The sequence below is a fragment of the Eschscholzia californica genome, unplaced genomic scaffold, assembly GCF_041429995.1.
Source record: "Eschscholzia californica isolate CP2 unplaced genomic scaffold, dmEscCali1.0.p SCAF_1, whole genome shotgun sequence".
Classification (NCBI taxonomy): domain Eukaryota; kingdom Viridiplantae; phylum Streptophyta; class Magnoliopsida; order Ranunculales; family Papaveraceae; genus Eschscholzia; species Eschscholzia californica.
In genome coordinates, this window is record NW_028238198.1 from 12,450,937 (window position 1) to 12,477,580 (window position 26,644).

Consider the following 26,644-nt stretch of genomic DNA (forward strand, 5'->3'; position numbering starts at 1 on the left):
GACATGACATGACATGACATGACATATCCAACAGTAAAGAAACCAATTTCAACTTAAAATATACAAAAATGATGCTATGCCCGGCGGTTTTCCCGGCCGAATCCCGGCCAGCCGAGTTGGCAGTCCAACTGAGCATAGCATCCTGAGTTGGCAGAGTGAAGAGGGTAAGTTTTACAAATTTTACGAATTGGTCCCTCAAGTTTTAAGTCTTTTGAGTTGAGCCATTTTCAACTCAAAAGCAAAACACGGGATTTCACTCCCTTCATTCCCTCTTCCTCCAATAGCTAGGGCAAAACTTGATGATTCTCTAAATCGATTTCAGCTAGGTTTTGGTTCAAAATCACTCGAGAAATACCTCTTCTTCACTCGATTCCAACCCCAGGCATCATCAGGTAAGTTCATCCACTCAAAATCGATTAACATAACTAGTAAAACCTAGTAAAATTCTAGGGTTTTATAGGGTAATAGTTTCAGGTTTTAGGACCAGTTCGTTCTTGAGTTTCTTAGTTTCATTTGCTTGATTCTAAAAGGGTTATGCTCGAATCTTGACAGAACTAGGGTTTTGCTCGATTCCATCATCATGGAATAAGCCGCTCGCCTCGCTCGTTCAGTTGGGTTTTGCTCGATTCACATTGTTGGGTTTGATTTGCTCAAATCCATCATCAGATAAGTTCATTATCTACTTCCAATTGGATTTTCATCAATTTTGGTTGGTTGAATTCCAACTTTTCTTCTGTTTCTTTCTCAATTTTTCTACTTCAACAGAACTAGGGTTTTAGATTTTAAAGAAAATTGCATCAATTTATTTGGGGATTTTTTTAGCATAAAGTATGGCTTGTAAGATGTGATTAAGAGTATGGCTTGGTAAGATGTGATAAAGAAAATCGCATCAATTTATTTGGGGATTTTAAAGAAAATTGCATCAATGTATATACTGAAATACACAGTTTTGTATTAGGAACCACTTGTTACCCAAGCTACAATATTGGTGAGATGTGATTAAGAGTATGACTTGGTAATACCATACCATAGTTATGCTTGAAAATTTTAATACATGAGTTGTGAAATTTGATGTGATTTGAACATTAGTTTAGATTGATTTGAGACAAATTTTGACCTTTTTTTATGGTTTAAATGGGTGACTGAATTTGATTTTGGCGCGATGTGGTTCAAAAGAGAGAAAAATAGGATCTTATTATGTTTTATTTGTCCAAACATGAACTATGCCCTCAAAGTACAAATGAATTGGTAGTAATTAACTTTAGAACATATAGGAGTTCAAAATAGTATTTGTTTATAATTCTCTCATTCTTTTGCTTGAGGCGAAAGCTGCACTTGAGGCATGAAAGAAACCTCCCGAAGAAACTAACCCACGTATCATCAGAGAAGGATTAGTTATCGATGAATGGGTAAAACTAGCTTATTTCTCATTCTTTTGCTTTTCTTTTACGAAATATTCCACATATATATATATATACGAAACAAACGATTGTATGCTCGAGAAAAGGAGCCGAAATCCGAGGTGCACAGAAGGATTCTATCACCTGTTTCTTTATCTTGATTGGTTGTGCGCAATCCAACCACCCCACTTTGAAATTTGGCCTGCTTTTTCGGTTAAACTAACGTGTTATATGTATTTGCATATGTATACTGATATCTCTTTGTTTTCTCCCTGTTTTTCGTTTTTCAGAAAGAACGAAGAGAAAGATACATTGCAAAGCAACAAATTGAAGGGATCGATTCGTTGTAAATTGCAGGATGCAGATGTTGTTGAAGATGCTTAATCTCGATCGTATCATTTTCGGTCCCCTAGTGGTAGTAATGGCAAAGAAGAAAGGGGTTTAGGTGTAAAGGTTCAAGTAGATGATGACAATAATTGTGGTTTTTGTGTTCTAAAATTTTATGAATAAAGAGTTCTTTTTTACATGAAACCCAACTATTTTTAAAGGAAGCTTAATCATATCTGCTGCTTGCATCACATTTGAGCTGTTGCTTTGCCTATATGCTTATATTAGTGCAACAAATGTATAGTGGATGTGGGTGCTTTCGATGTTAACAGCATGAAATAGTTGGGATATTGCAAAATGAAGAAGAATTTTGAAGACGAACAGGAAGAAAGGTGCAACTTCAATTCCTAATAAAATATGAACTAGCCTATAATAAGAGTTGCAGAATCTTAGTACTTCAGATACAAATGGTTTATGGTTCACATTTCTTTTCCTCATTATCTGAATCCGACTTGTCTACCCTTACCTTTTCGAATTCCTGCCATTTTTCCTGTTTGAATTCATGTACAATCAAGTCTAGAGATTTAAGTTTCATGGTCTTTACTAAGTTTTTCGTAGCCAACTAGTGATCGCCTGTTCTTAAGTTCGTAAATGAAAAATAAACAGCTAAAAATAGTCTTTCAATTGGCAAGAAATCTTCATTATATGACTAACAACAATACCACAGTAGCCTTGGAATATAAACAACATTTCTTTCTCCTCTCTATTCTATCCACTACTATGTGCATACAACACAAAAACACTTTGCTGCATCGTCGCAGTCATCGATTCATGTTTTCGGAACCCAAAAACACTTTTCTCTATAACTGCAGAGGATGTGTCAGCACAACCCATTACAACTTTCTGGTGTGCTACCTTTCTCTATGTGAACGTTGATATCATCAAAAAGTTTCATAGCACCAGACTTGACTGCATTATCTTTCCGTGCCACTTTTTTGTCGCTGGTAATTGAACTTGTCGGACCTTCTTCTTAATGAATCACACCAAAGATGATAGCACATGCTTCTCTTATCTTTATTCAGTTTAGTCTCATCTTGGGGTTGTTGAGCTTCCCTCTGGGGTTCTAGTTGTTCCTCATTATTAATCCGACCACCATTTTCACGCTTTTGAGCCAATTGCCGATCATAAACTGCACTCCTGTAATATCCACATCAGACGCTTAATCTTAAGAAAATGAAATATTCGTTTATATGAAATTATATGAATCAATGCTTATATGATCTCCCAACAAAAGTTTATACGCTCTGACTCATCTTACGATCATACGGTTCAGACCTACCATTCTGAATTGAATTCAGGTAAAAATCTAGGGCAGAATCTGACCAAAATCAATTGAAAAGTAACCTAACAAAAATCAGTAATCTAACTTAACAAACATAAGTAAATACAACAAATCAGTAACCTAACATAATCATTAATCGAACATAAGTGAATCATGGGTGTGACAATAGACAGTAGAAGTTAGGATAAAATTTACGAACAAAAGAGAGAGAACTGGAGAAGAGGTAACAAGTATTGAGATAGAGAGATCTGACCGAGGCGCTGGATGCTGAAGAAATACCCCTAGATTAAAGCGTTGGATGACGAAGAGCCGTTAATGATGATTTCTGACCAGAACCCCTTACTTTGGATGAAGAACAATGTAACCCTAGGTTGGAACTCAAAAAATGTCGAGAGAGAAATGAAGTTCAATGAACTGCTCGTGAACAAAGAAAAAAAAGGAAAAGGGTTTTACCCATCTTTTTGAGGGAAGCCCCTCTTTATAATTAAAATAATTTAAAGCGATCATTTATGGAAACTGGGAAATCTCAACTCCTCTTGCATTCCGTCAGATGCTATGCCCAGTTGGCTGTGCCACGTCGGCGTCCCGGGTTTGGGCCGGGATTGGCACCGGGCATAGCATCATTTTTGTAAAATATAAACCTGTCCAAATTGTTTTCTGTAGTCTCTGCCATGGTTCAATTTATTTTCTAAGAACAAACGTGATGCCTTCCACTACGGATAAGTTTCTAATTTAGAGGAGAAAGTTAGTAAACACAGTTTAATTTATCTATCAGAAATTTGACAGTTAGACAAAAAATAATTTGTGTAGAGATGATTCTACAAGGCTTAAGTACATTGTTTCCTCTTGGATTGTGGATCATGGCGAAAAAGTAATAATAATGTGTAGAGATGATTCTACAAGGCTTAAGTACATTGTTTCCTCATGAGTTGTGGATTTTGCCGGAATTTAGAAACATACGCACCATCCAACCTTTTGCTTCTAGGACGCTAAATGAAGCTGAATAGCATGCCTTAAATGGAAAAATTGCGAGAGAATGGTTGCTCTTTCAATCCGATTAAGATTACATGTCTCATCTTTAGTGATAATGTCGCCGACGGAAGAAAATATTGTAGCATGTAAGAGAAGAGCAAATTTCTTGTCTTGCACATTAGCTCAAAAAGTTTATCTTTCTGTGTGGATGAAATGCGCCTTGTATGGACAGTTTCAATTCATAATTGCAACTTGTGATAATGGAGTTGATGCATGTAAATTATTTGATGAAATGACTGAAAGAGATACTGTTACTTGGAAAGTTTTAATTTCTGGTTATACTTGTAATGGTCGAACTCGTGATGCCTTGAGTATATTTGATTTTCTGCAGAAATCTGAGTTTGGGTCTGAACCAGATGATGTTACATGTTTGCTTCTCCTCCAAGGTTGTGCTCACTTGGGTGCATTATAATTCGACGAACGGATTCATAAATATATTAATGACCATGGTCATGGGGATGCCATTAAAATTTGTAATTCGTTAATAGCTATATGTATTCTAGGTGTGGATGCTTTGATAAAGCATTTGAAGTGTTTCAGGGGATGCCTAATAAAAATGTGGTAACTCGGAGTGCAGTACTTTCGGGTTTGGGGATGAATGGCCATGGTAGAGATGTTATTGAAGCTTTTGGAGAAATGCGGAAAATGGGTATCTCTCCCGATGATCAAACTTTTACGGGTGTACTTTCAGCTTGTAGTCGGTTTAGTCGATGAAGGTTTGGATATATTCTATTCTATGAAGGAAGTTGGAATATTACCAAATATTCATCATTACGGGTGTATGGTTCATCTTTTAGGTCGTGCTGGTTTACTTGATCAAGCTTATGAGCTTATAACTCCAATGATGGTTAAACCAGACTCAACGATTTGGAGGACTTTACTTGGAGCTTACTGAATTCATGGTCATGTTTCACTTGGGGAACGAGTCTTTTCCCATTTGATCGAGTTAAAAACCCAAGAAGCTGGAGATTATGTATTGTTATTGATTATTTACGCGTCTGTTGGGGGTTGGCAGAATGTAGCTAATGTGAGGAAGTTAATGAAAGAGAAAGGAATTCAAACATCCCCTGGTTGTAGTACAACTGAAAAACATCTGAGAAGGCAGTGTATGTGGATTTTTCATATGAGAAAGCAGTCGGAGGTTTGAAACCGCTCATACCCTCTCATGTAAGAGTGTTGTAAGTACGACCAAGTTACAGATTTGTTCATAAAGCACTTCCATTCTGTAAGTATCAATAAATGTGATTTTAAGCAAGGGCTTTTCATAGATGTAAACCATCAATTCTACGTCAAAAACAATAATTTCAACGACTCAGTACATACAACTTTATTTTCAAAATTGCTTTATATGTGTGAACTTGAACTCATGTGCCCTCATCAATGAACGATTAATTATCACAACTCACTTTTAGACCCTTTTGGATTGGCCTAACATGGATCAAGACATTGATTTGTTTCTCATGTCATATGGTTTAGTTTGTCCTTCTATTTATTTTGAGGCCTGTGATGATCTTTTTGTATCCTGTTGTTGTAGAATCTGTGATGATCATACAAAATTTTGTACACATGTTTTACTCCATTCATTATTGATAATAATAATACAAAACAACTATAAGGCCTCTTGATGGCGGCCATCCACCTAGTCGGCCTCTCGGCAAGACTAATAGTGTGTCTAACGGCCAGGATCCTATATTAGCATAGTTTCCAGTTTAGTATTTCAAGTTTCCATGTTTAGAGTCATAGCAATCAAGGAAAGTATCTTTAGTAGTTATCTTCTTTCTTTATTTGAGTTTATCTAGAAAAGTCTAATATCTATATAAGAGAAGTCCGATCTGTCTTGTTAGGCATTGAATTGAATTATCAAATACAAACCCCTTGATTGCATCTTCCTTGTTTACAGTTATTTCAGTTTATCTTTAAATTATTTGTCGTTTCTTCTTTAGTTATTTAATGAGTTCTACTACTTTTACGCTTCCGCCAAAGTCTACATCAGCTGGTATCAGAGCTTCAAGAATCTGAAAACAGATAAATTTTTTTAGATACTTCTCATCTTGAATGTTGGAAAAATCTTCCACGTTTAGGTTGGGATCCTTTTAGAGATGCACAACAACTCTATGTTGATCGAAAGGATCAAAACAAAATTAATGTCGTTTCCAAAATCCCTATGTTTGATTGTCAATATCATATAGATTTTTGGATTCAACAGATGGAAGATTGGTTCATAAACCAAGATATTAGTGACGAAGATAAGGTTTTTGTCGTTGAACAACACTTATCCGAAAGAGTCTACGACAAAGTCAACGAGATGCAATGGAGACTCATTAATGAAGGAAAATCGTTCGTAGATGATTGGATTAAAGTGAGAAGTATTTTTCGATATGTTTTTTTTTTCCCTTTACATGAAGCTAAAGAAGAAGAAGATGAATCCAATAATATAGTACAAGAGGAGGATTCCGACGATACGTTAACTGAAACAAGCAATCTCTTCTCCCACGAAATCAGTCTTGCTCCAACCAGTCAGACACTTAACTATGATAATTCGGCGACGCACGTTTCACTTCATCAACACAGTAAAACCCTAATTGCTGCAGATACAATGGTAGAACTTAAACCACCCTGGTCCAAAGGTTCTGGTCCTTTAGGTTTTACTCATGTCGGCCTGATCAATTACGAAGAATATCTTTTTGTTTATACCAAAGGTCTTGAATTTGGCCCGAATAATGAAGCCCTCAAATCTGAATTCGTTGTTTCTCAATCTTCTTTTTCCCTATCTCGCTCATCGTCTAATGAAGGCACACCCTCACTCATAGAAGACCACGATTTCTCTCTCGAGGAAGAATTTTTTGATTTTGTTTGGGATCCAGGAGCCTTGACAGTTTCACGATCTCGATCTTCGCCTTCTTTTGTTTCTCTTTTTCGAAATATCTTTCAAGGACCAGATTTAGGGGCCACGTTCATGGCTAATCCACCATGTAGAATTTTTCTTCAACAACCAGATTTGGTTATAATACAAAAGCACATTGTTTCTATTGAGAAGATGAAAACCTATGAGCTTTATTATGATAGGAAGCGAGACAGGTGGAATGAATTTGATACTGCCACTGATGCCAGTACCGTCGAGAAATATAACCCTACTGATAAAGCTAAGGTGGATGACAACAAACAAATGAATTTTGCGAAGGTTGAGAAGCATGTTCAACCCACAGGGGGTGGAAGAACGGTAAGTGTCAGAAACTTGCTTATTCGAGAGGATACAACAAAATATCTTCTGAATCTAGATATGAATTCAACCCATTATGATCCTAACACTCGCTCTATCCGTGAGGATCCTCTTCCAAACAGTGATCGTAATGAAACGTTCTATAGAGGAGATAATCATAATCGAGTAGCTCCTTCTCAAGTCAATTTTCTCTTCAAACACTACACAGTAACTAAAGAAAAGCTTAAGTCCCAAGCGAAGGACAAAATTATTGATGGTGTGTTTGGATGGCGGAATCATGAATCTGCGGATTCATGAGTCCTTGGGATTCATGAATCCAAGTAATATTTTTAGCTTGTTTGGCAACTAAGAATCCTATGATTTATTATTATTTGAGTATTTTTAAACGTCTTTAGAAAAAATATGATTTTTGAAAAAAATAATGATTTTGTAGAAGGAATATTTTTTTTGTTGATTTTTAGTTTGAAATTTAGGTTTATTAATCCAAAATCCTAGCAAATCCTAGGGGGTAGGGTGGGATTTTGGTCCAATACAAATTTTGGAATTAGGAATCCTTAGGATTCAAGAGTCCTAGGATTCTTGGTAGCCAAACAGACCAAGGATTCATGATTCCTACCAAATTCCACTTTTCATAGGAATCCTAGTTAGAAATTCTGCAACCAAACACACCATGAATTCCCTTTCCAAGAACAAGAATTGAAACCAAGGAACTTATTTTAAACTTTTGAACTACTCACCGACCTAAATCTTTGGTGCCCTCACTCTAAATTGTCTTATTCCTTAAATTATGTCTAGAATTTTAACTAAACCGGCCACTAGATCAGCGGTTTACGTTTAATTAATTTTACCCAATTAGGAAACCCAAAAACCTCAAGTATCTTCCAAAAAAAAAAAAAAAAAAATGATGATATGCCTGGTGGGTTTCCCGGCCCAATCCCGCGCCAACCGGGCATAGCATCTCACGTGTATCAGAATGTTTATGAGGGATTCGACATTTTCGCAGTTGGTCCTTGCAAAGTGGTTTAATTACAAATAGGGTCTTCCATATAAAGAGGTAAAACCCATACCAAAACTCCTAATCTCTTTCACGAGATGCCTGCCTGCCTTAGTTCTTCCCAAATGGTTTTTTTTCTTCTTCGTCCTAAGTGAGAGAATCAGTAGGGTTTCTTCAATCACAATCCATCAGATCTCTCTATCTATAGACATTTCCAGGTTCTCTGTTTCTCTCTCTCGTGCGAAAGTTTTGCCCTAGTTTCTACTGTCATATATACTTAAGTGATTTTGAAGGGATAATTTCGACCAAATTTAGTTAGGTCAGATTACTTAGGTCAGATTGTTGTATTAACTTATGTTAGGTCACTGATTTTGCTCAATTTTTCCCCTATATCTTAATGTGATGATTTTGCCCTAAATTGGTATCATTTAAGATTAGGAAAACCTGATTAATGTGTAGGGCAAGAGATTGAGATTATTATATTTTAAGATTTCAGATTGTTTCTCTTATTGAATTAATTTTTCAATAGATTTAGATGGTGTTTGTCTTTTCAGCTAAATCTCAAATCTTATTTGAGTCAATGTATACCTCATAGTTGGGAGTTCTATGGTTGTTGTGAAGGTAATAAAATGAATTAAACTTTTATTTCTCGTTTCCCATTTAGATTCTAATCGGCATTTTATCTTGTTCTTTAAACTTGTTTTTGATTAAATTGCAGGATTATGGCGAGGAATCCGAAGGCCTTAACATCGAGAGTATGTAAAATCTCACTAAGTTGTTGTGTTGTGATGTCCTTTTAGGAAGTTTTTGTTTTGAATGAATTGTTTTGAGTACTTAATGTTAACATGAAGTGTACTCAAATTTTAGGTTTGTAATTCGGTAACGAGTTCTCTACTCAAACTTTAATATTGATTTTTTTTTTGTGGAAAGAAAAATGGTACTTCTTGATAATTGAAGTATACAAGGTTATGCACAAATATTGCAAGGAAGAAGAGCACCATTGATTCCCAGCTTGGTCGCGGTGAAGAAAGAAGCCATCCGAGCACGTGCCTTTGGGTGCGCATAAGTGGAGCTGGTCCTACTGTGTTGTTACTGATGATTTATAGAGAGGGGAGGAAATTGGGGACAAAATGGTGGAGGCATTCTCGAAGGAGGGAAATCCGAAAGCTTCAACCGTAGTGGCAACAGAAGAGGCTGATTTTATAGCTTGTTTTGTTCAATGAATCAATTGAAAGTTGTTCAATTCTACAGTAGTTTTCTAGTTGATAGTTTTGTAATTTTAACTCAAAACAATCACTCAGAATGTATTTCAAAGTTGATAATGCAATGAATCTTTTTGATGAAATGAGTTAATTTGGTATTAAATTTAATGTAATGGGTTTTACTTGTTTGATTCAATGCTTAGGGAGAGCTAACAGAATATAGCATGTACCTGTGACCGTTCAAAAGATTATATCTTTCTTAGTCCGATTGGTGCTACTCCAACTTACTGCATTCTCAACTGTTTTTCTTTTGTCTGAACTTTTTTCAGGCATGTTGAGATTGCTTTTGTTTCTGTGACAGGAGCTCTGTTCAGCTTTCTAATTATCTTACTAGGAATCATGTTCACGAGCGCAGCCAGATTACAAGCACCATCTTCAACAACCATTCACAAAGAAGCTAGGCGACGAGATATAAAATTCTGTGTAAAAAAAATTCATGTATAACAAAATTCTGCAGCTGTAAAGATGAATCGTAGGAAATTATACATGACAGGACCAAAAGAAATGCAATGCTTTAGCAAGCGGCCCTCCCATCGGACTAACTTGGTGAGTTCCCAATCCAACATGACCAAGAATTTGTCCATTGGGTTTCTGCTCTCTTCCAATGTTTGATAGGGTCAGTCTCCACTAGGAATAGGTTTTCGACTTCATTTTTTATAAATCTGTTGGCAAAGGATCAGCAAACAAACAAGATGTCAAATAACATACTTCCTTCAAGGCAACCATGTATAATGTGTTTAACAAACTTCATTCCAAGAACAAAATTACCCCTTTTCATGGCTAACTTTTGGCTATTAACACACCTATAGGAACCAGTTCTTGAGTTCAAAACTGAGGGTACTCCAAGTCCCCAAGGCTTCAACTAGCATTTAACAAATAAAAGCCATGAACTAACAGGATAACTTAACAAATATACCTTTGATTGAGGTGAAGGAGCTTAGTAATAAGGCAATATAAGTGAGTGAAATTAGTCCCACCGGCTACTGCAGTGGACGGTGAACCAATTTGAACCTATTTCATACTAATTTGAACCAATCTAGGGCAACATTTAGGGAGAAATTGATCAAGGAAGGTGTATATGATAAATAAACATCATAATATCCAACAAATGTATACGGTTCATACTAAACTTTTCAAGCATAGCTATGGTATGGCCATACTCTTAATCACATCTCACCAATATTGTAGCTTGGGTAACAAGTGGTTCCTAAAACAAAACTGTGTATTTCAGTATATACAAATGCCATATAAGAAAGCATTTGAATTCAGGCATAAGAAAACATATAGGGAGAATGACCAGAAAATGAGTTAGAGTGCTTATTCATAAGAAGAAATAGATGACTTAGGTGTCGTTTGGCAACCAAAAGTAGAAGTAATTTTGCTTGTAGTAGAACTTCTTTTGCTTCAAAAAAGTAAAAAAGTTTCAATAGTATATTTGGCAAAAATGTTACTTATAAGTAAAAAAAGTCAAAAAGTTAGTTTGGTATAACTCAATTTACTTTCGTTAATTTTATTTTTCTTTCTCACAGAGATACTTGATTTTAATTGAATTTATTTATGATTTCCACGATTACTCTTATATAGGAAGTAGTGGTGATATTGGTGGTAGTGGTGGTGCCTAAAGGTATGGTTATGGGGTGTGGTGGTGGTTGAGGTTTGATGGTGGTGGTGGTGGTACCGTGGTAGAAGTATGACGGTGGCAGCGGTGGTGGTGGTATAGAGGTATGATGGTGGCGATGGTGGTGGAAATGCGGTGGTGGTTGGGATACACTGGTGGTGGTTGAGATACACTGGTGGTGGTGAAAGGTATGTGAGTGATAGTGACGGAGTTATGGTAGTGGTGGTATGGTGATTGTAGTAAAGGTGGTGGATAAGATATATAGGTGGTAATGATGGAAGTATGGTGGTGGTGGTGAAGGTACAAGGATGGTGGTGGAGGTAGAGCTACGAGGTGGTTGTTGTCGAGGTGTGGTGGTGTATGGTGGTGGTGGTGGTGGTACGAAGGTGGTGGTTAAGGTGTGGTGGTGGTAGTTGAGGTAGGGTGGTGGGGGAAGTGCAATGTTTGTTGTGGTGGCGGTGAGGGTAGAATGGTACGGTAGAAGTTTAGTTGTGGTAGTGGAGCGGAGATAGACAAAAGAAATCATCAAGTAAAATTCATGCATGTCTCAAAAAAAAAGTTACTTTACTTTGAAGTCAAAAGCTAAAAATTTTAACTTCAAAAGAAAGTCAAATTTTAACTTAAATGAAGTCGGTAATTTTTGCGTACCAAACTAACTTTTTGACTTTTCTACTTAAAGAAGCAAAAAAGTAACTTATTTTAGTGTTGCCAAACGACACCTTAGTCTGAAAAAGTTCACTACAAGTTTGATTTATGTAGAAAACAGAGGATATAGTAGTTACCATTTGTAATGAAATAACAAAAGAAATTATCTAAAACGAATTAGGAACTAAGGTTTTAGAAAGTAATTAGGAAATAAGATAAATCTATAACTCATTCTAATTCATTGGTAAAGCAAATACATTACAATTGAAGAGGAATGAGGGTTTAACTAAGAATCGAGCAAATCAAATTGAATTCAACCAACCAAAATTGATGAAAATCCAATTGGAAGTAGATAATGAACTCACCTGATGATGGAATCGAGCAAATCAACCCCGACAATGTAAATCGAGCAAAACCCAACTGAACGAGCGAGGCGAGCGGCTTATTTCCTGATGATGGAATCGAGCAAAACCCTAGTTCTGTCAAGATTCGAGCATAACCCTTTTAGAATCAAGCAAATGAAACTAAATGCGAAATGAAAACCCTAAATTAGTAATAAAACCCTAAATGCGAAATGAAAACGATGTACAGAAATGCAAAATGAAAACCCTAAATTAGTAATAACAAATCAAAATGAGTGTGTTTACGTAGGCATACCAGAGAAAACCCGCGAGTAAGCTTATTGGGTAGATGACCAGTTCGTTCTTCTTATTCCCTGATGATGGAATCGAGCAAAACCCTAGTTCTGTAAAGATTCGAGCATAACCCTTTTAGAATCAAGCAAATGAAACCTAGGGTTGGAATCGAGTGAAGAAGAGGTATTTCTCGAGTGGTTTTGAACTAAAACCTAGCTGAAATCGTTTTTAGAGAATGAATGGTTTTGCCCTAGCTATTAGAGGAAGAGGGAATGGAGGGAGTGAAATCCCGAGTTATGCTTTTGAGTTGAAAATAGACTCCACTCAAAAGGATTAAAACTTAAGGGACCAATTTTTAAAATTTATAAAACTACCATCCTCACTCTGCCAACTCAGGATGCTATGCCCGGTTGGACTGCCAACTCGGTTGACCGGGATTCGGCCAGGAAAACCGCAGGGCATAACATCATTTTTGAAAAAAAAAACAGAAATGATGCTATGCCCGTCCGGAATCCCCGCCGGGTGAGTTGGCGCTCCAGCAGGGCATAGCTACTGACGTGGTTCAAGCCGATTTCTGAGACCAATTTCAAGTTTGGTTCCTCAATGTTTGCGTGATTACAATAAAGGCCTTGTATAAAAGAGAGAAACATCTAGCGCTATTTTCCTCGTTCTCGGTTTCACGAAGAAGGGTTTTTGAGAGGGTTTCATCATCAAATCGAGGTTAGTCACGATCGGATTTCTTCTTCATTCTCTGTCTATCTCTCATACTTAATTCTTTGTCCATCTTCTATCTCTCTAACTACAAACCATTAGGTTTCAGTCGACTTTCTCCCTCTCTCTACAAACCATATACAAATCATTGGTCTAATTTCAGAAATCGTTATTCCTAATTTCAGAAATCGTTTGCCCTAGGTTGTGAAACCCTCGGTCTATAGGAGAGAGATTGTGAAACCGTCGGTTTTACATGACTTTCTCATACTCCACCACCTAAATTTAGTTCAAATTAAGTATGCTTGAATTCTTAACGATCTTGTTCACTAATTTTTCCACTTCTCTTTCTTATGGGTAAAGTTGTCATCTGTAGCCTATAATCTACCATTTACATTCCCTTTATGATTCTACTGTTATTAAGATGTCAAGTTTAATCTCCTTCTTCCATATCTTTGCTAAACCTACTTGTTTCTAGGCTAGTGTTTGTGGGAAAAGGTCTATGTTTTCTTACTTAAACTCTAACTGAGATGAGAACCATGAAATCTCATGCTACTTGTGTGTTGGAATTCATACTTGCATTGAGGGGTCATTGCTTGTCTATAAACAAAGCTCCAAAACCCTTAAAATTTCTGCAGTTATGCTGAAAGAAAATGTGGGTTTACAAGAAGCTTTTAGATCTGCGGGCACACTTTGCTGTTATTCATTACTATACGATTTAAGCGTAATCTGTTATAAATTGGAAGTTCTGACTTGCGGACGCGACCTTTACTTTTATTCATCTAGGGAGGATATTAAATAAGAAGATAAACAACTCTCTTATGGAACTCCATTTGACAGTCTTTTAATGTGCAGATGAGACGAGGAAATCAAAATGGAGCGTGCAGAGGAAAGAGTAACTTCAAGCTTCTTGACTCTTTTCTATGAGTAGAAGAGTGAATTTGAGAATTTCCGTATCGAAGTTGTAATTAGCAATAGATTATTTTGCCGTTTTTTGTTAGTTCGTCTTCCCCGCATGATATATTGAGTAGTGATGTTGTTTCTTGCTGCAGATTTTTGTTGTAATAGCATCAACCGAACTTCATCTCTAATATCAAATTAGAAAACGGAGCCGCCTTTAGAGCCATTCCTGGGCGAGGAGAGAATGACATATTTAGTTAGAGAAACAGAGGTTGTGGCTCTCAAGTCAAGTTGAAGTTGGGAATGCAGGACAACGGTTTCAAGTCAAGTTGAAGTTAGGAATGCAGGACAACGGTTTCAAGTCAAGTTGTCGAGTGTTTTTCTGTTTCGAGTCATTTTCATATTGTTTTGTCACTTTTTGTGTATTATTTTCTTCATCAATTACAGAGGTATTCTCACTTGAGGTTCTTATATCTTACTTCTTCACATCAATCGAACCGGGCCATGATAAAGCTAACAAAATAGATAAAACCATGCCTCAGGTTCACACAGTCGCTTAAAAAGTAATTGTGTCAAATAACATAAACAGAGAGCAAGAGAAGTAACAAAATAGATACTCATTAGTCATTTAACTTCAATTAAGGGAATTTTCACAAACAGATACTCATTAGTCATTTAACTTCAATTATGGGAATCTTCACAAACAGATAAAGGTAATTTCAGTTACAACTCTTAGATAGCATTAGATGGTTCTTGTATCTTAGAACAATGATGACAGAATTACCGCGAAGGAACATCTTCGAAATGAACCTATCAATGTTCATGCCTTCACGGTTGAGCCTTTCCCAGCCTTGGGTAGCTGCAGTCGATTAACATTTGCTTAATGAAGGTCTTCAGAGAGAACAAAACTAGACGAGAAGAAAATTTGTTAAATAATTGGCCTCAGTTCACATTCTCTTGACAATTAATCGACACCTCTCTCCCCAAGAACCCCATAGATTTCTTTCCATTTAGGGAGGTTTTTGTTTTGCAACAAACTCATGAACTTCATTATCCACCTCCATCGCTCCTTGACAATTAATCAGCACCTTTCTCTCCAAGAACCCCATAGATTTCTTTCCATTTAGGTGGTTTTTGTTTGCAACAAACTCATGAACTTCATTATCCATCTCCATCGAACTACAATCAGAAGCTCTTCGTCGTATTAAACGATTTCTCACCATCACCTTCTCAATCCACATTCCTACGGCAGCAGAAGTGTTGGACATTATAACATCATCACCAACATAATGGGCTAAAATTTAAGCTAGGTTTTGCCCTAAAATTTAAGATAATAGAGAGAGATGAAACAGGATGCAAATTGAGGACAAACTTACTTGAAGATGAACACGTTTGAAATGGACTGCAAAATTGAAGAACTCTTCAGTCTCAGTCTCCGACATTATATCAAAACCCTTCAGTCTCATTCATTACATCAATTTAGGGCAATCAGATTAATTTCAAAAATTTCAGAACACTTATAACATATATTTATGGCAATTTCTCCCAAACTCATCACATTAGACATCAAATTCGAGCTTCGATTTGTAGAGAGAGAGAGAGAGTTAGACAGCAAAGAGAAAGAGATACGAGAGATAGAAAAATGTCTAATCTTTGAACCTTACTCACCTGGATACAATGAAGCCCTAGTTGGTGATGATTTCCGGCCAAACCTTCCCAAAACCCAAGCTTCAAACCCAGAAACTCTTCTCGTTGGCCCTAGCCGAAGTCGATTTGATGATAGAGAGATGTCAAGTAATTTGGGAACAGAACCCTAGCTGAACTCCTTGGAGCTGGAACGAAGAAGTTCGGGTAAACCGTAAACCCTAGAAACGAATTTTGGCTTTTGGTCGAGATGTTTTCTGATAAAAGAAAGTGGCTTTTCTTCCGTTTTTATAAATGGCCTTATCTGAAATTATGCAAACTTTTGGGGACTAAATAAAAAATTCGTTTCAAAACCCACCAGCTCACCCCATGTCAGCCGCTATACCGGGCTGGAGCGCCAACTCACCCGGCCGGGATTCCGCTGGGATTCCGCCCGGGCATAGCATCAAAACTACCCCAACAAACTTCAATTCAAGCAAGACCGAAATTACATACAAGTACGGAATTTTTAGGAACTTCCCCTGTTTCAAAAGTTGCTAAACCTATTTTTCCCCTCTATAAATAACCAAACTTTCCACAGAATAAACATCTATAACTAGCAAAGAAATTGTGAGGGAGAGAGAGGTAAGCAAGAGCTTGAAGATGTCAATAATGGGGATGGGGGAGATCTTAACAGAAGTTGGAACAAGATTGGCAACCTATATGGTTTACTACACTATGTTGGAAAAATTCATCCCTCAACGTCTTCGAGACTTCATTGAATCTTATATTCACAAAATTTTGGGTTATAGATATCGTGATATTAGAGTAACCATCAATGAATTTACAGAAGATTTTAGCGGAAAAAGAAACCAAGCTTATGTAACAATCGAAGCCTACCTTAGTACTAAATCTCCGAAAGACGCTACAAGATTTAGAGCTCAAGTAGGGGAGAACAAGAAACTTGTTCTGACAATGGATGACTATGAAGATATTCATGATGAGTTTCAAGGTGTTAAATTGCTTTGGAGTGTACAAAGGACTAGTCAAGAAACCAAGGTACGATCTTCTTCTTCTTCTACTACTGTGTCAGACGACAAACGATGTTTAGTTCTGTACTTTCATGAGAAATATCGCGATAAAATCATGGACTCATATTTGAATGAAGTTATGGAAAAAGGTAAGGAACTTTTAATTAGAAATCGACAAAGAAAGTTATATAGTAATGGTAAGGATCCAACGTATAGCTATTTGAGGGTTATGTTATGGAATCATGTAGTTTTGGATCATCCTGCTACATTTGATAATCTAGCAATGAATCCAATCAAGAAGAAGCTAATTATCGACGATCTCATTGCTTTTAGTAAAGGAAAAGATTATTATACTAAAGTTGGTAAGGCTTGGAAACGTGGGTATCTCTTATATGGTCCTCCTGGAACAGGAAAATCTACTATGGTTGCTTCCATTGCTAATTTCTTGAACTATGATATTTATGACCTTGAATTGACTTCAGTCAAAGGTAATAATGAACTTCGAAAACTTTTACTTGAAACATCGAATAAGTCTGTTGTAGTTATTGAAGATATTGATTGTACTATTAGTCTTACTAATGATCGTAACAAAAAGTTCAAAAAAGATGATAAGGATGATAAATATGAGAAACAAAAAATTTCGACAGGAGTGACACTATCTGGGCTTTTGAATTTCATCGATGGGTTATGGTCGACTTGTGGCAGTGAGCGAATTATCATTTTTACTACTAATCATATAGAAAGACTCGATCCTGCTCTTATTCGAAGAGGTAGAATGGATATGCATATTGAAATGTCATATTGTTGTTTCGAAGGGTTTAAGGTACTGGCAAAGAACTATTTGGATATTGATTCTCATATTTTGTTCGACGATATTAAGTGTTTGATTAGTGAGACTGAAATAACTCCTGCCGATGTTGCTGAGAATTTGATGCCTAAAAACATTGATGAAGATCAGACTGAAACTTGTTTGAAGACTTTAATTCAAGTTCTTGAGAAAAAGAAAGAAGAACAAGCAATACTGAAGGCTGAGAAAGAAAAGAAACAAAACGAAGATGGTGAAGCAGCAGAGGAGAACAGCGGTTTAACAGAGAAGGAAGAAACAAGGGAGGAAGATGGAGTCGACAACGAGGATAGTAGCGAGGATTCAAGCGACTATGATTCAAGCGACTGGGATTAGAGTTCAAAAGAGTCACAAAACTATATTGAGGAAGGTGTTTTTTTTTTTTCATAACTTAAGAGTATAACCCTATAATCATAGATTATATATTTCCGTAAATGCAATAAATTTTGTTTTTGTTGTTTAATTGAAATAGTAACTTTAGTTTTTCATAAGTTCAAAGTACATTATCCTTTATTTGTCTTAAAAATGCAAGAACTTAGCATACAGTAATACACATATTCATTCATAATTGACATAAGTTGAGTAAAAAGTGACTTCGCCCTTTCTCCCTCTCGATACAACTGATTACTGCTGAGTAAAAAAAAGTTTCTTCAATTCCTCCATAATCAGTACAATTCCTTTCATCATCTCCATAGAATTTGGGAACTTGTTACTTATACCCATTTTTTATTCAGTCAAAACTAGAAGAACAAAAAAAATTGAATTGAAAAACGAAAACTATCAAAGATCATATTCATTGTCTTGTTTTTAATTGAATTTTCTATCTTCAAGAATCTCTGAAAGTTCACCATTACGTGCAAATGTTCGACGAAATCTTGGACGACTATCAACTAATTTTTTTTCTACATGCATACTGTGAGTTGTAGAGGAAACGTCAACAACCCATTTTGAATCTTGGAGTCGTTGAAGAGAGCAGAGGCGGAGCCAGGAATTGTAGTATGGCCGGGCTGAAAATTGTAATAAAAGTTTTAGTTTTATTTTTTGAGCTTACCCCCTCAATACTAAGTGAGTATTTCTAATCCTTCACATTATGTAAATCAAAGATTTTATTTTTTTGAGCTTACCCCCTCAATACAATTTTTTTTTTTTAATTTTGATACAAGAAAAGAAGTAAAACACATATGTATCAAGCTTTTAACGATCTCTATTTTAATATAATACAATTTTAGTATAATAACACTTTTGTAGGTTTGATTTATGCTGTAGGCTCCCTCCTAAATAATAGTGAACAAATCCGGGCATTAGTGATTATGTTGTAGGCTTCTTTCTAAATACCGGTGGGTCCACCCGGGCTGCAGCCCGGGTTAGCCCACCAATAGCTCCCCCCCTGGAAGAGAGGGACTTCTCAACTCGGTTGTTCTTGAAGAGAGGGAGAAAGGAAAAGGCACTTTTTACTCTACTTTCATTTATGATATGGGCCGTTGAGAGGTTCAACGACCCAGATCTGATCTGTGTGGGGGGACATAGTTATAAACTCACCTTGTTTCGTGGACCAAACTCTGATATTTGGAAAATTTGAAATTGAAGCCACGTAGCTCATCTTAATTGGGTCCCTACAGTGAACAGTTTTGGGGCTTTTGCCCCAAACAACCAATTATTGTTCTTTTATTGCCACGTTCATTAGGATGGTTCAAACTTCAAACCTTCTAGCTATCTCTCAACAACCTTTTTTTACTTTTTCTTTTCTCTCGAGGAAACAACCATTTTTACTTAATATGAAGAATTATTTCGTTATTTGATATTGTCCTTCGTTACCAAAGATGACATTATAACTCTCGTGTTAAAAAAAATGACATTTTAACCCCTGTGTTTGTATTCTTTCCTGGTTACTTGATGTATTTGTATTCCCTTTCAATCCACTTCTTTGTCTGGATTGAAAGTTTAATCCTAAATTCATTGTAAACTCTTCTGTCTTTGTTGCTTTTAATTGAAGTTATGGTTAAAAAAAAAAGGGTAAAATATCATTTGGTATTGTAACAAGTTAAAAGATGTAATTTTGATAACATAAGGGTAAAATAGTAATTTTGAAGATATAACGGTCAAAATGTACTTTTGCCTACATATAAAAGAGCAAAAGAGATGAAGCCCAAACTAAAACTCAAAAAGGGATTAAAGCCCTATCTTCCTAGAAAATAGGATTTTAGTCCTTTTACACTCTGAACACAATTACCATCACATGCATGAAAATTTTTCAAACCCAAACCCACCACAATTCCCCCCATTTTATATTGAAGTCGGACTACTTCGATTTGTACGACACAACAAAACACGTTGTGTATCTCCTAAACTCATTTATTCTAACAACATAACGAAAAGTTTTTATCTCGCTTTCACTCTCTAAAACCCTTAAAATCGACCTACTCTACCTAAATGAGTTTTGTTATATACATGTGTTTTGTTATACACAAAATATGAAGATTCCTAATCTGTTAAGATTTCTAATCTGTTAGCAACTCTGACATCAACAAATATCTTAATAGAGATGGAGAGAAGGTAATACGATGATGGAGAACAAAATGATTTTTATTATATACAAAATGTGTTTTGGTATATACAAAATGCGTTGTGTATCATACATAAGTTAAGATTCATAATCTGTTAGTAAATCTAACATCAAAAAAATATCTTAATAGAGATGGAGAGAAGGGAATACGATGATGGAGAACAAAATGAATTTTGTTATTTGCAAAATGAGTTTTGTAATATATAAAATGCGTTTTGTATCATACATATGTTAAAATTCATAATTTGTTAGTAACTCTGACATAAGAAAAATATCTTAAGAGAGATCGAAAGATGGTATCGCGATGATAGATGATAAAATGTGTTTTGTTATATACAAAATGCGGTGTGTATCATACATGAGTTAAGATTCATAATCTTTAGTAACTATAACATCAAAAAATATCTTAACAAAGATGAAGAGCAGGGAATACGATGATGGAGACCAAAATGAATTTTGTTTATACAATATGCGTCTTGCTATATACAACATGCGGCATGTGTCATACATATGTTGAGATTCATAATCTGTTAGAAACTTGTATGAGCCGAAATCCGTCATTAGGAGTGCCTATAGAAATCCACGATTAATGAGCCAACATGAGGGCCAAACCCATGAATCAAATGACAAATGGGCCCGACCCATTCATCTGTAAGCACCAGACAGGACACGCACATTAAACAAAGAAGTTAGCCCTGGATAAAGAAGACAACCCTGCACAAAAATGTTAGTCGTTGTTTCCTAAGCGGATCTGCTTCCCACATACCTGTTGAGGCGTTACTGTTATTCAAGATAGCAGTTGGTTAAGAATATCATCAACATATCCGTTGGATGGGAGTTAAGGTATTCGCATTCATGTCCAAGCGTTACCGTATTCAATATTAATTCTAACTTTCGTTTTTTTTTTTTTTTTTTATATTCTCCTATTATTTCCGCTTCCCTGTTTTCTCTTTTCGTTTTTTGTATCATTACCATTCTTTCAATATTAATTCTAACTTTTGAAAAAAAAATATGCATTCTAGTTACTGATCTTTTTGTTGACCGTTTTTCTTATGGCAGCTCTGGAATTCAGACCACGAGCATGTTATTGAGGCCTGAAAATCAGCTAGAGTATCTGGATTGGGACTGAGAGAGAAAATCCGTAAAGTTCATAGCTGGTGCTTCAGATTACCTCCTGAGAATGGTTCCAAACTTTGCTTCGCTATCGAGAAATCACAATCGCATATTCTGATTGATCTATGTTATGGCAAAGTTTTTACTGTTATGTAATTCTCTATAAAGAGGATTACATAACCGTAGTTTAGACTATGTTATGTAAATACGAATCTTAGAATATGGCAAAGTTGAGCAGTAGTTTAGACTATGTTATGGCAAAGTTTTTACTGTTATATAATTCTCTATAAAGTTTCTTCTATGTTTTATGTTGTAAAGTCTTTTCTACTATATCTTCATTTAAATGTACTTAAAACTACTTCAATGCATAACCCGTGTCGATAGTAGCCCATGATTGTTTAGGTCATGGTGGACAAATGTACATGACGCTTTCATGGTTTTGTTTTTAACTATTGCAGAGCAATATGGAATAGAAGATTCAATCGAAGAGATGCATAGCAAGAAATCAAACGCTGGGCGAATGGTTTGTCCCGGTCAAAAAGGCACAGTCAAAGATGCAAAATCCGATTATGCGGAGGACAATCGTCCTAAGTCAGTACATATCACTAATGTACTCTCTTAAACATGTATTTGGTTTCTCCATTTCCCATCTCATATTTCCATTGAAGCATAACCGTAGTTTAAGTCATATAAAACCTTCTTTCATTTCTACAATATGTTCTTCCCTCCTGTCTGAGCCTTCTAGTTTCAAGCAAGAATATAATCATTCTCTCATTTTAGGTGTGGAACTATTTAGTTTTTGTACGAGACAAGTTTTTAGGTTTCTCCATGAGGTTATAAACTAACAATAGTTGTGTGATAGCTGAAATCCTTTTGTCAGAAATTCTTGTCTTGGAACCCAATGTACTTGATATCATATTTGTGCCGAACAATTTACACGATCTCTGGTCGTTCCTTAATTTTCTTCCAGAGATATTTAGTTTTACTAAAACTTTGATGAATGGTTTCAAATGTCTTATGAAAATGACCACCAAAAGGTTGTTTAACAACACCACATGGTAAAGTTCTCATCTTTTTCATCTTTTAATGATGCATTGGATTGAGCTTCACCGAAGAACCTTTACATATCTGGAGATTGCAAGTCCTTCGTCCGTTTTTATTCTAAAGGTTGAAATATGATTTAAAAATAGGTTGCATTGATAGAAGGATAGAATACTTAAAGTAGACATGTCTCTATTGTTCATGCAGTTTATCATTTTCTGTTATAGGAGGATGTAGAAGTTGTTAGTGCTGTCGGAGAGTGTAAGCGTCTGCTGAACACAATGCAACTCTGAAAATTTTGCAACCATCCATACTTCTTTTGAGGACGTACACCCTATCCTCCTTACACTACTAGGGAACATCCTATTACAAATACAAGTATGTTATTTCCTCTGCAATTCTTATAGGTCTTTGATGTCTATGTTTTATTTCTCTTTTTTTCACCTCTTGGTTGATACATGAGAAATGGGTGCTTCTCAATGTTGTATATAGGTAAAATGATTATTTAAGGTAAGCTGCTTACAAAGCTCAACGAAAACTCCAAGGTTATATTGTTTTCTCAAATTTGTAAGGCTCACTTAATAAAAGAATTTTAGGTGCGCTTTCGGTCTTAAATATAAATATAAGTATTTGTTTTCTGTTTATATTTTTTTTTGTTGAAGTATGTTAGGTTCCTCTTTTTCATAATTATTGTGAACCTTGATAAACCAAGACAAGAACTAAGGTCGATAGCGGAGTCTTTACGTAAGCTTGAGCTGAACATACAAAATTTGGAAATAAAAGAAAGATAAAAGATGTTGAACAAAAACAAACATAAAATGTCAAATAAATTGAAAGCCAACCACATTCAAAAGTCGAGGTGAAAATTTAGTGGGAGGAGCCACTTGGGTATGGTTAGGTTAATGACATAAGAGAAACGAAGAAACTTGCATTTTTCTTGAGTACAAAGGTTGGCTTATTTTGGTTGAAAAGTATAATTTTCGTTTCTTGTAAGATAATTGTTTCACCATTTTTGATTTGCTTTTATTTGATTCAGGTAAAGAAGCTTGAAGAAAAAAATAAAAGAAGAGCATTTGGAGTTTTTAACATGCAGAAAGTTTCTGCAATTTTTTTTTTTGAGACTACTTCCATCGAATGCTATGGGCTTAAATTTGGATCAAATACTAACAGGAGAAGTGGTGGTTCTGTTCTTTTTTTCGTTGTAAATATTATTTGGAATTTGAAATTTTCACTTTTTCTTAACCCGTCTGTCTTTCGATAATCATTCAAGCATTGGGGTTTTCAGTTTTAAATTCGTTGAGACAAATGTAACTACCATTAAGGGAAATTTGTATATTTATATTTGTGGCGCGCATAGAAATTATTATGAGTAATCAATGGTTATGTTTTGTGCTAATCGACTCAGTTTAAAAAAAGGTCAAAATATTCCTAATTACGGTTAGGTGCATTTGTTGATTTGTGCATCATTTTCATTTTACCTAAAAGTTAAATTATCTGACAACAACTACAACAGTTCAAGATATAATGATGTGAATGGTAATCACAATTAAGAATCGTAACCACAATTAAGTGTTGAAGTCATCTTTTAAAGTAAGTTTGTAATGGTTCTAAACCTTCTTAGAATAACAATACCTGACAAGGTTACCATGACAAAATCCAAGTTATTCTATTCATCTACTATTTTCTGATGCATATACGTGCCGTAGGCACGGGTCATGCTACTGGTAACTTGGATCCTCCAAATTAAGGTGCCTACTGGTAACTAGAAATTTGCAGTCTAAAACGACCATAAATTCACTAGGATTACGACCACCAATCAACGATCACACCGTACAAATACTAGATGAACAAGTCAGGAATACCTCTGCAAAATTTCAGCTTAATCGGAAAAGATCTCACCGTCGGATTTTTCGAACAAAGAAGACTGTGTGTGTTGAAAAAGTTATGCCCCGCTCTTCTCGGCAACCTCCTTCTCTCCCCTCTTCTCTTGTGTGTTTCTAATTGTGGTCTCTCCTTTGGTGCTCCTCACACACATCTAAATTAGGTTAAGGTAGTATTTATAGACTCCCCCTTAACCCTAATTTCACCGTCATAAGTAACCGACCCTAAGAAACTCGATTCGGGTCCGGGTTTGTTTACTAAACCAAACCCAACTAGGTTTCCCCACTAGGAGGAAAACACAACATCCATCACTTTTTCATTATATTTCTTCTTCTTTTATCTTGTTCGATTTTAATTAAGACTCCTCTCTCTGTATTACTTTGGAATCTTCAAAAAATTTGCAAGGCTTTTCTCCCTCTGAATTATCAAAAGAAGATCTTCTAAAAAACCCTAGGTTTCTCTCTCTCTCTTACCCTAGGTGTCTCGCCGAATCTCTCTTCCTCTCCACTGCAGGAACTCTATCTTTCTCCCTCGCTGGATCTCTCTCTCCCTCCCTCGCCAGATCTCTCTTTCCCTCGCAAAATCTATCTCTCTTTCTCTCCCTCGCCGGATTTCTCTCTCTCTATACCACCAAAGGTATGTAACTCCATCTCTCGACCTCCCTCTTTCTAGTCAATTGACAGAGAAGAAAAGTGAAGATGATCGTGATATGTGTTGGTGATGTGGTGATGTAGTCGCAGCGGAATTATAAGAAGAACGATGTAAATAAACGAAGAACGGTAAATAACTGTAAATAAACTAAATTTTATTAAACTTCTAGGGGTTTTTCTCTTCAATATGAATATAAAAATAGACTAGTCCTCCTTTTATAGGATAATAGACTTTCCTAGATAGACTCATACTAGGATTCCTAAATATTAAAGATACTTAAAACATAGAAACTCCTAAATAATAGAAATACCAACATAAGGTAATTTCCTAATCCTAAACTAACTAGGACCACTAACGTGGCCGACTAGGGCAAGGGCGCGTGGGTTTGCGGCCTTGACCCGTATGCGCATGCATCAGCTCCCCTTTCCCCAGAAGGTTCGTCCTGAACCGTTTCGATGAAGGAAACAATGTGAGCCACCCGTATACTCTGAATTCCGCCATGCGATCCGTAATTCCCACTTCGAACGAAATTTGCAGACAATCCGTAGAAGACAATCCGGAAGCTAAAAAATGAACTAGTGGTGAGATACTTTTCTTTTTCTTCACATTACTCTTTTCGGTTAATGTAGCAAGTATCCCATGGATTTTTCTAAGGAGCATCTTATCGAACACGTTAGAGACACCAATTAATATTCCCATGTTTGGCCTCCCGTGTGGTAAGGTGAAGCTCCATCCACCTCTTTTCATTAATGCCCTGTTTCTCAAGTAAAGACTTTCATGTGATGAAGCCATTGAAGATGATGATGATTCTCTGCCAATTACTTTGTATGTAGGCATCTTTGTAATAGTTTCAGTTGATTTTTCCCCCCTCTCCACTGAGTTTACAATTGACTTCTTAGTAATATACTGTGATGAAGAAATTGTTGATGGAGAAGATAACAAAACATAACTATCATTGGCATCAGTGTTAGTAATCAGATCTTTGAGCAGGAAACATTTCGTCTTCATCCAGTAATCTTCAGACAACGATGATGTTGATAGATTGCTTTCATGATAAATTTGATTGAATTTAAACTGTCTACCGGAGAAGATTTTAGTAGGATAAATATGAAGTACAAAAGCTAATTCAAAGTCAACATCGCAAGTGGGATGATCTTCAGTCTTTATGTTATGATCACTCGATGAAGGATCATAACGAAATTCTTCATTATCTGCTAACGTCTCAAGCCAAATTAGTTGATTATCTGCATATAGTTGAGCTCCCCAATACCTGTTATCTTGTGAAATTTTGCCTTTAAACCTCGTAGAAGTGGTAGCATTATCAAGTTGTGATCGTTTATTTGAAGACCACGGGGTACTACTATTATTTGAATCCGAAATAGGTTTCTCCCGTGATAATGAATGAAGGTTTGTTTGATCATGGGGAGATGAAACTGTCAAAACTCCTGGATCCCAAATAAAATCAAAATTATCTTCTTCTATTGCTGGGGAATATTCATCTTCATCTTCTTCAGTTTCAAGGGAGTTTGGCAGATGGAGATCTGATAGAGGAAGTGAGTTCTGTTTTCTCTCTCTTGGAATAATGGGATTGTGGTTGTGGTGGTTGTTTTTGATAATGATGTCTTCTTCTTTCATCTAACCGGATTCATCTTCTTTACTAAAGACACTAGCTGATCGATTCATATCATTAGTCCTCGTAGCCGTATCAATCGAATCATTAATCACAACTGCTTCTTGAACATCTTCTTCAACTTCCTCATAATCTTCTTTTTCTATTTCTTGTTTCTGATGGAAAGGTAAAATAGGCGATGAAG

General features: G+C 36.0%; 6 long non-coding RNA genes and 2 pseudogenes across 8 annotated transcripts; 5 read left to right on the top strand and 3 right to left on the bottom strand.

Annotated features, from left to right (window-relative positions):
- Window positions 1–240: 240 nt before the first annotated feature.
- On the top strand, window positions 241–1,978 carry LOC147564198 (uncharacterized). Its single transcript, XR_015226260.1, has 3 exons — window positions 241–392; window positions 553–1,409; window positions 1,691–1,978. It is a non-coding gene; the product is annotated as an uncharacterized LOC147564198 (long non-coding RNA).
- A 427-nt stretch (window positions 1,979–2,405) lies between these two features.
- Window positions 2,406–3,524, bottom strand: LOC147564199 (uncharacterized). The gene is made up of 2 exons (XR_015236790.1): window positions 3,323–3,524; window positions 2,406–2,924 (listed from the first exon to the last, which is right to left on the bottom strand). It is a non-coding gene; the product is annotated as an uncharacterized LOC147564199 (long non-coding RNA).
- Window positions 3,525–4,156: 632 nt separating this feature from the next.
- On the top strand, window positions 4,157–4,996 carry LOC147564200 (pentatricopeptide repeat-containing protein At3g47530 pseudogene; annotated as a pseudogene).
- Window positions 4,997–8,378: 3,382 nt separating this feature from the next.
- On the top strand, window positions 8,379–9,660 carry LOC147564201 (uncharacterized). Its single transcript, XR_015226272.1, has 4 exons — window positions 8,379–8,533; window positions 8,870–8,936; window positions 9,034–9,070; window positions 9,246–9,660. It is a non-coding gene; the product is annotated as an uncharacterized LOC147564201 (long non-coding RNA).
- A 302-nt stretch (window positions 9,661–9,962) lies between these two features.
- Window positions 9,963–13,475, bottom strand: LOC147564202 (uncharacterized). The gene is made up of 4 exons (XR_015226274.1): window positions 13,157–13,475; window positions 12,498–13,008; window positions 12,206–12,319; window positions 9,963–10,239 (listed from the first exon to the last, which is right to left on the bottom strand). It is a non-coding gene; the product is annotated as an uncharacterized LOC147564202 (long non-coding RNA).
- On the top strand, window positions 13,119–14,543 carry LOC147564203 (uncharacterized). 2 transcript variants are annotated; one of them, XR_015226276.1, is made up of 3 exons: window positions 13,119–13,195; window positions 14,039–14,147; window positions 14,236–14,543. It is a non-coding gene; the product is annotated as an uncharacterized LOC147564203 (long non-coding RNA). The 2 variants fall into 2 exon arrangements; XR_015226275.1 differs by having other exon boundaries at window positions 14,039–14,144.
- Window positions 14,544–14,685: 142 nt separating this feature from the next.
- Window positions 14,686–16,011, bottom strand: LOC147564204 (uncharacterized). The gene is made up of 3 exons (XR_015226273.1): window positions 15,752–16,011; window positions 15,460–15,537; window positions 14,686–15,326 (listed from the first exon to the last, which is right to left on the bottom strand). It is a non-coding gene; the product is annotated as an uncharacterized LOC147564204 (long non-coding RNA).
- A 309-nt stretch (window positions 16,012–16,320) lies between these two features.
- On the top strand, window positions 16,321–18,044 carry LOC147564205 (AAA-ATPase At3g28540 pseudogene; annotated as a pseudogene). The gene has a single exon (XR_015226277.1). The product of XR_015226277.1 is annotated as an AAA-ATPase At3g28540 pseudogene (transcript).
- The last annotated feature ends 8,600 nt before the right edge of the window (window positions 18,045–26,644 follow it).